The sequence below is a fragment of the Chiloscyllium punctatum genome, chromosome 36, assembly GCF_047496795.1.
Source record: "Chiloscyllium punctatum isolate Juve2018m chromosome 36, sChiPun1.3, whole genome shotgun sequence".
NCBI classification, from domain to species: Eukaryota; Metazoa; Chordata; class Chondrichthyes; order Orectolobiformes; family Hemiscylliidae; genus Chiloscyllium; species Chiloscyllium punctatum.
In genome coordinates this window covers 29284978-29296653 of record NC_092774.1, presented here as the reverse complement: position 1 = coordinate 29296653, position 11676 = coordinate 29284978, and positions in this window count along the sequence as shown.

Here is an 11676-nt window from a genome sequence, read left to right as displayed (position 1 = left end):
GTATGTGCCATTACTGAGAGTGCTGATGTTCCCTTGTGTAACATCAACAACTTAACAGTTGCTAAAACCTCTTGTTCCTTTGTTACCTCTGAACACAATAAGCCAATGTGTTCAGGGGAGGCGATGGCCGACTTTATTGTTACCAGACTATTCACCCAAGTAATGTTCTAGGGACTTGTGTTCAAAACCTGCCACGGCAGATGGTGGAATCTGAATTCAATATAAATCCGGAATTAAGAGTCTAATGATGACCTCGTTGTGGTTTGTTGTAAAAACTTATCTGGTTTCCTGCTGTCCGAACCTGGTCTGATCTACATGTGATTCAGATCCACTGTCAGCTGGTTGAATCTTCACTGCACTTTCAATCAAAACCTCCACTTTCACCTCCCTACTTTTATACTCCATTTACAGGTCAATCTCCCTTTTGCCTTCCCTGTCAGTCACTGTGCTCCCAGAAGCAGGATTGTGGTTCAGTTTAAAGTAGGTCCTATATCTCTGATTACATCGATACACAATGCAATGAAGAAAGGTTTAGGTACACTAACCTTCATCAGTTCGGGAATTGAGTATAGATATAGTTATGTTGTAGTTATACAGGACGTTGATGAGGCTGCCCCTGGAATATTGTGATCAGTTTTGGTCCCCTTGGTGTTCTGACTTCTGACTTCTTCAACTCTGGGTTTGTGTTGAACTTGATGGGATACTTTGTCCAACTCAGCATGTTTAAACAGTATCTCTCAGACGGATTCATCTGAAACTTTTCAGGAGGTGAACTCAACAAGATTGAAGTATTCAAAGTTACTTGGACTCTATTTTAAACTTAGATCAGGACTCGTAGTCAGAGACACATACAGCATGGAAACAGACCCTTTGGTCCAACTTGTCCATGCTGACCTGATATCCTAAAGTAATCTAGTCCCATTTGACAACACCTGACCCAAATCCTGTGAAGTTGTCCCTTTAATATATTTCGCATCTCACCCTACACCCATGCCCTCTTGTTCTGGACTCCCCCATCCCAGGGAAATTAGCTTGTCTATTAACCTGTCCATGCCCCTCATGATTTTGTAACCTCTATGAGGTCACTCCTCTGCCTTTGATGGTCCAGTGAAAACAGACGCAGCCTATTCAGCCTCTCCCTGTAGCTCAAACCCTCCAACCCCCAGCAACATTCCCGTAAATCGTTTCTCACAGAGAAGTCAACGTTTCAATCATGAAGAAGGGTTAATACCCAAACCGCTGACTACTCCACATCCTGGTGCTGCCTGGCTTGCTGCATTCTCCCAACCTCCTGCTTGCCTACTTCGGGTTGCAATATGTAGTGGCTCAGTGTTTACCACTGCAGGCTCACCGTGCCGGGGACCCAGGTTTGATTCCAGCCTTGGGTGGCTGTCTGTGAGGAATTTTCATATTCTCCCAGTGTCTGCGTGGGTTTTCTCTGGGTGGTCCTGTTTTCTTCCATAGTCCAAAGATGTTCAGATCATGTGGATTGGTCCTGCTTAACTGCCCAAAGAGTTAGGTACATTAGTCAGAGGGAAATGGGTCTGGATGGGTTACTCTTCGGAGGGTCGATGTGGACTTGTTGGGACAAATGGCCTGTTTCCACACTGTAGCTAATCTCATCTGCACTACTTTTGTCACTAACGGATTGCTGAGTAGACTCGATGGGCCGAATGGCCTAACTTCTGCTCCGATGGTCTTGTGGTCTTACGTTTCTCTGGATCATTTCATTTGGCAATGTGCAGTCCCTGGCTCAATGAGCAGCAGTTTCCAATGAAAGCAAAGCTCATATGTTGGTTGAACTCCGACAGTGTGGAAACAGGTCCTTCAGCCCAACACATCTGCACAGATTCTCCGAAGAGTAACCCACTCAGATCCATTTTCCTACCCTCCATAAATCGCACACAGACCCCAAGGGTGGAAGTATTCCTGGGTTCCTGGTGCCATGAGGCAGCAGTGCTAACCCTGAGCCACCATGGGGTTGTAGTTGTGGGGGGTGGGGCAGGCAATTGCAGTCCAGCAGAAGACTAAAACAGCCTACCTACTCTCCCAGTGCACCCACTGTCAGAACTGGCAGGAGGTTCAGTCCTGGGGGGTGATTAAAGGCAGCGTTACCGGTGGGATCTGATTGCTGGGAGCGCTGGTGCCCCCGCTGATGCTTCCGCAAGTTGCAGGAAAACATGAACCTCTTCCCACACTCGGGCCAGCTGAAGGGCCTCTCCCCCGTGTGGACACACTGGTGCTTCAGCAGGGTGGAGGAATTGCTGAAGGATTTCCCGCACTCAGGGCAGCAGAAAGGCCTCCCCTCTCCACCCCCATCCCCCCGTGTGGACCAGCTGGTGCTTCAGCAGTGTGGAGGAGCGGGTAAAGCCCTTCCCACACTCGGGTCGGAGAATGGCACCTCCCCGGTGTGGACGGACTGGTGCATCAGCAGGGCTGAGGAATTGATGAAGGACTTCCTGCACTTCGGCAACTGAACGACCTCTCCCCCATGTGGACCCACCAATGGGGCAGCAGGTCGGAGGAAAGTGCAAAGCCCTTCCTGCAGTCCGGGCAGAAGAACGGCTTCTCCTCAGTGTGGACCCACTGGTGTCTCTGCAGGTGGGAAGAACTGCTGAAGGCCATCTCGCACTTGGGGCTGGAGAACATCCTTCCCCGGTATGGACCAACTGGTGCGTCAGCAGGGCAGAGGAATCACTGAAGACCTTCCCACACTCAGGGCAGCAGAAGGGCCTCTTCATCTCTGTGGACCCTTTGGTGCTTAAGAACCCTTTCAAATTTCACAATATCCGTCTGATAGGAGGGAGACTAGAATTGTACACAATATTTCAAATGTGGTCTAAAAAGTGTCCTGTACAACCACAACACAACCTTCCAACTCCAATACTCAGTCAGAGGATTGCGAAAGCTTTCAAAACCCACAAAAAACAAACAGGAAAGAATGGAGGGATAAACCGAATTTTTGAGAGTCACCTTGGAAGCATCAATGAGAAATCGGCAGAGAGGGTTTATTGGGGACCCGTTCTCCTTAAATACACTATATACGTATTTTTCTTGTGCTCTTCGTAGTTTCTCTGTGCTGCAGTGTGTAGTGGCTCGTTGAAATAATGTCCTGATGCAGCTTCGTTTGTGGGTGTTGGGATGATTGCTTCTGCAGTTAAGTACTTGGTTTGGGTCTGTTGTTTTTCTGTAGATGCCAGTTTGAAGTTCCGCATTGACTGTTCACTCTACTGTGACATCTAGGAATGGCACTTTTTTGTTGTTCTCCTCCCCGTCAAACGAGGAGCCCCCCCTTAGACCATAGTCTCACGACTTGGAACACCAATATACAGACTAGTCAAAGGCTTCTACTGAAGGCTAAAACATCTAGTCGAAGATTCACTCCACTCCATTTAGTCCATCCAAGAATTCCTGAACACCAAAGACACTGAGATAGAAAAGGATGGATTAATGTTGTCCTTTGACATAACAGCCCTGTTCACATCCATTAACATCAACGTGGCCAAAGAAAACTGAAGACACTACTCGAAGAACCAAAGACACAAACACAGCATCAACTTCATCAGCAAAGATAGCACTGTCAAGCTCGTGGAACTGTGCCTTTCCATCCACTTCATATTCAATAACAAGCCCTACAAACAAATCAACGAAATACGCACGAAACCTCCAGCATCAGGATTCCTAGCAGAAGCAATAATGCAGAGACTCGAACAGACAGCCCTTCCAACGGTCCGCTACAGCTATGACACTTTTGTCATCAAAAACTGAAACAAATTAGAGGAAACCTACAACACCATCAACAATATCCTTACTGGCATAAAATTCACAAAAGAGGAGAACAACAACAAAGTGCCATTTCGAGATGTCACAGGAGAGCGAACAGTCAATGGTAAATTCAAAACAGCGTCTATCGGAAAACAATGCTCGCGAACCAAGAACTTAACCACAGAAGCAATCACCCCGACACGTACAAACATATCTGAATCAGGACACTATTTCAACGACACGACACACTGCAGCACCCAGGAACTACGAAGATCAATAAACAACTGTACAGAGCAATTACGAAGAACGGGGAGCCTATAAACCCCCTGAAAACAGTTTCCCTCACCGGGAATCGAACCCGGGCCGTGGTGGTGAGAGCGCCGAATCCTAACCACTAGACCACCAGGGTATTGCAAACGCAGCCTGATCGCTCTACTGAAAATTTCTTCCCTGCCCGGAAATCGAATCCGGGCCGTGGTCGGTCGAAGGCTGTCACCTGTGTATCCAACAATGTCATTTCTTGTATCCATTGCTCCCGTTGCGGTCTCCTCTACATTGGGGAGACTGGAGACTCCTCGCAGAGTCAAGACACAGCGCTTGAGGGAACATCTCCAGGACACCCGCACCAATCAACCCCATCGCCTTATGGCACAACATTTCAAACCCCCTCCCACTCTGCCGAGGACATGCAGGTCCTGGGCCTCCTCCATCGCCGCTCCCTCCCCACCCGATGCCTGGAGGATGAACGTCTAATCTCCCGCTTGGGGTAAATTCAACCCCAGGCCATCAATGTGGACTTCATCAGTTTCCTCATTTCTCCTCCCCCCACCTTACCTCAGTTCCAACCTTCCAGCTCAGCGCTGTCCTCATGATCTGTCCTACCTGCCAATCTCCCTCCCCACCTATCCGCTCCACCCTCCTCTCTGATCTGTCACCTCCATCCCCACCCCCATTCACCTATTGTACTTTTTGCTACCTTCGGCCCAGCACACCCCAGCCATAATTTATCTCTCCACCCTGGAGGGATCCTGCCTCTATTCCTGATGAAGGGCTTTTGCCCGGAACGTCGATTTTCCTGCTCCTCGGATGCTTTCTGAACTGCTGTGCTTTTCTCGCACCACTCTGATCTAAGCTCTGGTTTCCAGCATCTGCAGTCCTCATTTTTGCCGACCCAATAAACTCAGTGTGCCAATTGCACATCAACAAACTGACACAAGTAGACACAACGTCTGCAGAAACCCGAGCACATTCCTTTACAATAAAGACATCTGGGAAATGATGTCCGGACAACTCAACCCTCTCAGCATCATTGTCGCCCACACATTTACCAACACACTTTAACAGCGGCTAATGAACCTGAAATACCCGATACAAACAACCAGAAAACGAATGTAATTTACAAAATACCATACAAGGAAATATATACATGAACTCTGCCGCACAGTTCTCTGTGGCAAGAAATGCTGGGATGAGATAAGGAAGATTTTTTCAGCCAAAACAAATCGACACTGACTGGACAGCCATTTAAAATCAACGCTGTCAACCCACGATGGAAGATCCGAAGGGATGTACAGTTTTCTTATTTCCTGAAGATTTACAAAGCTGAGACCGGGTTTTGGTGTTTGCCCTTTCCACTCCCAAGAGCCGCAGTGGTTGGGGCGGTGAGTTGGGGAAAGTGAAATGTGCCCATGAGCAGCATGTGGGTTTCTTTCAGCTTCCCCTCCTCTGACAGCGCTGTGACTTGACTCTGATGTTCTCAGGGACATTTACTGACGCGAGACAGTGAAAAGTTTCTCATTCCTGCAGATTAGGAATTGCACCCATACGCCGGTTTCATGACAATGAGAAAGATTAATTGGGACGTGTGAAGAAGCTGTGAGCTGCAGTGGAAACAAGTAGGTGGAGTCAGATACGTCATCCATTGCCCCCATGGTCCTGAAGAAATGTTTGCTTTTGTCTGCTTGAGAGATTTTGGACACTGGTGTGGCAGGGAGAATACTGAGATACCGAGTGAGGCAGATTCAGTGCGCTGACTGTGAAAAGTGCTTCAAACCATTTACTCAGATTGGGGAATTAAAATCACACCCCTCGCGGTGGAAAAGACGATGTCCCCGCTCTGTTTGTAATTTCAAACCCAGAGCAACACAAGGAAAGCTCCACCCAATGGGGAAACCGTGGAAATGTGGGGACTGTGGGAAAGGATTCCCTTCCCCATCAGTGCTGGAAACCCACAGACGGATTCAGAATGGGGTGAGGACGTTCACCTGCTCAGTGTGCAGGAAGGGGTTCAGTCAGAGAGAAGCCATTCACGTGCCCCGTGTGCAGGGGAGAGTTCACTCAGTCAGCTGCACTGCTGACCCACCAGTGGGTCCACACTGGAGAGAGACCATTCACCTGGTGTAAGTTCCAAAAGGGCTTCACCTGCTTCTCCCACGTTCGGAGGCGCCATCGAGTTCACGAGCCAGCAGAAGGGGATTGAAGGAGCGATGGCCAAGTGCTCCAATCAACCCAGCACTGGGGCGTCCCAGGTTCGAATCCCACTGCGGTAGATTGCAGAATTGGAGTTCGGTCAGTAATCTGGACTTCAGAATCTAAGGACGAAGCCACTTTTAGAGGGAAAAAACACCATCTGATTCACTCATGTCCTTTTAAGTGAAGGAAACTGCCGTTGCGGGAAAGGGTTCACTCAGTCATCCCAGCTGCATGTTTTACCCGGCTGTACCAGGGATCCAGTTACAAACGGACAACTCAGCTGACCAACAAAGAAAGTGGGGTGGGGGGACTGGGTGCACTTTGACCTGGAGGTGTTTTCTTTAAAAACTACTTTTTGTATGCCTTTTTTCCTGGGGAAATCTGAAGCTGTAACAAAATAGGTTCGTAGTAAAGGTTACCTGAACTTCCCGCCCGGCTTAGACTCTGTGAGGTCCAACAGGTTTTTGTTTTAAAGCTGCTCATTTCTTTCAGCCTCCAGCACTAATGTCATGTCTCAGAAGGACCAGTGAATGAGGAGCTAATATTGTTACAAATTGTATATTTTTTCAGGACTTCTGGTTCCTTGTTTCATTGGAATTGGAAAGTTTACTGGCAACAGTGGGAGGTGTGGGCTGTATTCACTGGAAACAAAGTTTTAAAATCTCACAAACACCAGGGTATATTCTAACAGGTTTATTTGGAAGCACGAGGTTTCGAAGTGCTGCTCCTTCTTCAGGTAGCTGTGGTGTAGAATCACAAGACACAGAATATATCGCAAAAACATTAGAGTGTCATGTAACATAAGTGACGGATTGAAGAAACCGAGATTACTGTTAAAGCTTTCATCTTTTAAAATGGGCTGCAGATTTCGGTTCACTAATATGTACATTCCAGAACTTCTTTTAAGTCACGTTCTCCAGGAAACTTGATGTTTTCTAAAAGGAGGAAACACCTCACATCAAACAAATCATGAAAGCTGTGAGGTGAGAGACTGTCTGTATCCCAATATTGAGTCAGACTGGTTCTATTTCCAAATATATAATCCTGCAAATGCAAATTCACCCCAAATGTGTGAGTGCATGAATGAGAGAGACAGTGTGTATGTGCGCGTGCAGGCTGGGTAAAGTGTGTGTGTGATGGAGTGTAATCATGTGCGAAGATGTATGCGTGGGTGTGAGTGTGGGGAGCGTATTAGTGTGTGTCTGAGAGAGAGCATGTCTATCGGAAAGGCTCTGCACGAGCGTGTGAGTATGTAAGAGTGTGTGTGAGTGAGAGAGTGTGAGAGAGAGAGAGAGCGGAACAGTGAAGTGGGGTTACCTGTCATGTGACATGAACCCATGGTCGCGATTGAGGCCATCCTCCTGGTTTCCGAACTTGGTTATCAGCGTTTGCTGGGCCACTAAAAATGATTAAGCCGTTACACAATACACATTAGAGAGGGCCGAGTGGGACTTGTCTTTCGATTTGCAGAAGGTGGGACGTTCTAGGTGCTGGAAACGAAGGAATGCACATACTGGAGGACCTTCGGCACAGAGAGATGGAGCTGGAAGCCAGGCTGCAGACACGTTGGGGGATTCACTGTGGAAACAGGCTGTTTGGCCCACCAAGTCCACACTGACCCTCCGAAGAACATACCTCCACCCCCCAACCCACCCGATAACCCCACAGCTAATCCCTGATTTTAGAACGCCCAATCCACTCTAGCCTGCACAACTTTGGAACATCGGAGAAAACCCGAGCACCCAGAGGAAACCGACGCGGACAGAGGGTGGGGGGAGGGGTAGGAAAGTGCAAAATCCACACAGTCACTGTGAGGGTGGGATTGAACCCAGGTCCCTGGCGCTGCGAGGAATCCCCTCTCCAGCTCTCGGCAATCAATTGGCTTCTCCCCAATCCTGGTGACACTCCAATCAGTTTGAAGAATTTAATTTGCTTCCATAGAGTTTCCACGGGGCAGGGGTCGTTGTTACTCGGCAGATTCAACGATCCAATGAAGGGCTCGTCTATAGCGAGAACACTGGTCCACATTTCGCTGAAAAATTAAAGTTCTCTCCGCAATTAGAATCTTTGAGTACTCCCACGCAGGCTGCGTGTATTCACGGGGATTCTCAATGCATGTTGATATTTGAAATCATTTCCTGCAGACAAACATTTCCCCTCCTGGATTCAAACACTGCTGATATTCAGGCCCTGACTAAATTTCTTGTCCATGCCTGAAAAGCAAATCCTCCTCGGCTGATAACTTGAGAAAACAGATCACTGCTGTCAGTGCAAGATAGAAAATAGGATGAGAAAATTTTGTTTTGTACAGAACAGCCTTCTCTTTCTTCTAACCGAAATCTCTGTCTCTCAATTCCTAAACATTTCAATGTATTCCAACCCAAATTCATCCTTCCATCCTCCTGCCTTTGCCCAGCTCCCCTCTCCTGAAAGTGCTGACCCTCTGTTCAGTTTCTCAGCCACATCTCGCCATCCTTAGTGTATAGCCCACATCTTTATTTAGTTTTTAAAACAGAAAGGCAGTGGTTTGCTGATGCCAGGATGTGAGGGTGACTGCACTCACACAGTGTTCCAGACTCGTCTCTCGTGTCATTCAGAAAAGTCTGCACTGCACATGTGCAGAGAAAGGGATGCTGGGAGTGGGTGGGATGCATTCTCACCTCCCCATCCAATCATCCCCACAGCGTCCCATGTCCATTCCCTCACCGCCACCCATAGCATCCCCTGTCCATTCACTCTCTCTACCCTAACCGACCAGTCCCTTCTCTCTCTCTCCTACACATGCCACTCTCCCCACCCCGTCCATTCTATCTCTGCACCCTCTGCCCTCTGTCCAGTCCCTCATCCACCCTCTGTCCCCATCCATTCCCTTTATCGCTCCACCCTCTGCCTTCCCCAATCCAGTCCCTTTCCTTACACTCATTTTCTCTCACCTCCCACACGCTGCCCCCATCCATTCCTTCTCTCCCCCACCTTCTCCTGCCATTCCTTGTTGCTCTCTTTCTCCACCCTCTACCCCGTCCATTCTCAGCTCAACCTTTGCCCCGTCCATTCTCTCCCCACCCACTATCCCCGTCCATTATCTCCCCAATCATTGACCTCTGTCCATTCTCTTCCCACCGACTGCCCCGTGTCCATTCTGTCCTGATCCACTGCTCCCCGTCCAATCTCTCCCCATCCACTGCCCCATGAATTCTCTCCCCACCCATTGCCCCCCTTCATTCTGTCCCCACCCACTGCCCCGTCCATTCTCTCTCCCCACCCACTGCCCCGTCCATTCTCTCTCCCCACACTCTGCAACCAATTTCTTTCACTTCACACTTTGTAACTCCGCATTCTCTCTCTCCTCCCCAATCCTCTTCACCACATTCTCTCTCTCTGCTCCCACCCTGTGTACCCCCATGCATTCTCTACCCCCGATACTCTGCTCTCCTACCCATTTTCTCTCTTTCTCTTCCCCCAGTCTCTGCGCCCCCGGTCAAATCTCACTCTGAGTACCCTCCCCCGTCCTTTCTCGTGCCTCGAGCCCTCTTTGATCGCTGTATAAAACCCTTCTAATGATAGAGAGAGAATGGATGGTGATGGCGACCTGGGGTGGGCGTGGGGAAGGGAAGCGTGAGAAATGGCTGACCTTTAACATTGAGAATAGCTAAAATGATGTATTCAGAAACATCAGTAATGTCTGAAAGCACATTCAAATGTTTAAAAAAAGCTGCAGACATCTTTCTGAAACCTGCATTGAAATCTGCAGAGTTAGGCCACAATTGAGGACAGCCGGTAAGCTTGGAATGGCCTCTCCCGAGTCTTGTGAAATTGGTTCAGAATATGTAGAAATACAGTCATAGAGTTGCAGAGAACAGAAACAAACCTTTCGGTCCATGCCGACAACATTTCCTAAATTAACCTAGTGATCTATTTGCCAGCATTTGGCCCATGTCTCTCTCAGCCCTTCCTATTCATACCTCCATCCAGAAGCCTTTTAAATGTTGTAATTCTACCAGCCTCGACCACTGCCTCTGGCAGCTTATTCCAAGCGCATACCACGCTCTGTGTGAAAAAGTTACCCCGTTCGGTCCCTTTTAAACCTTTTCCCTCTCAGCCTAAACACCTCTAGTTTTGGACTTCCTCCACCCTGGGGAATAGATATACAAAAGTTGAGCTGCCAGACAAAATCATAGAGTCATAGAGATGTACAGCATGAAACAGACCCTTTAGTCCAACCCATCCATGCCGACCAGCTATCACAACCCAATCTAGTCCCACATGCCAGCACCCAGCCCATATCCTTCCAAACCCTTCCTATTCATATACCCATCCAAAAGCCTTTTAAATGTGGCAATTGTACCAGCCTCCACCGTTTCCTCTGGCAGCTCATTCCATACACGTACCACCCTCTGCGTGATTCAGTTGCTCCTTCGGTCTCATTTCTATCTTTCCCCTCTCACCCTAAACCTATGCCCTCTCGTTCTGAACTCCCCGATCCCAGAGGAAAGCCTTTGCCTATTTATTCTAACCATGCCCCTCATAATTTTGTAAACGTCTATAAGGTCACCCCTCAGCCTCTGATGCGCCAGGGAAAACAGCCTCAGTCTGTTTAGCCTCTCCCTCTAGCTCAGATCCTCCAACCCTGGCAACATCCTTGTAAATCTTTTCTGAACCCTTTCAAGTTTCACAACATCTTTCCGATAGGAAGGAGACCAGAATTGCACGCAATATTCCAACAGTGGCCTAACCAATGTCCTGTACTGCCGCAACATGACCTCCCAAATGCTGTACCCAATAAACTGACCAATAATGGAAAGCATACCAAACGCCTTCTTCACTATCCTATCTACCTGCGACTACAATTTTAAGGAGCTATGAACCTGCACTCCAAGGTCTCTTTATTCAGCAACACTCCCTAGGACCTTACTATTAATTATATAAGTCCTGCGAAGATTTGCTTTCCCAAAATGCAGCACCTCACATTTATCTGAATTAAACTCCATCTGCCACTTCTCAGCTCCTTGGCCCATCTGGTCCAGATCCTGTTGTAATCTGAGGTAACCCTCTTTGCTGTCCACTACAACTCCAATTTTGGTGTCATCTGAAAACTTACTAACCGTACCTTTTATGCTCGCATCCAAAACATTTATGTAAATGACAAAAAGTAGAGGGCCCAGCACTGATCCTTGTTGTACTCCACTGGTCACAGGCCTCCAGCCGGAAAAACAGCCCTCCACCACCACCCTCTGCCTTCTACCTTTGAGCCAGTTCTGTATCCAAATGGCTAGTTCTCCCTGAGATCTAACCTTGCTAATCAATCTCACATGGGGAACCTTGTTGAACGCCTTACTGAAGTCCATATAGATCACATCTACTGCTCTGCCCTTATCAATCTTCTTTGTTGCTTCTTCAAAAAACTCATTCAAGTTTCTGAGACATGAATTCCTATGCACA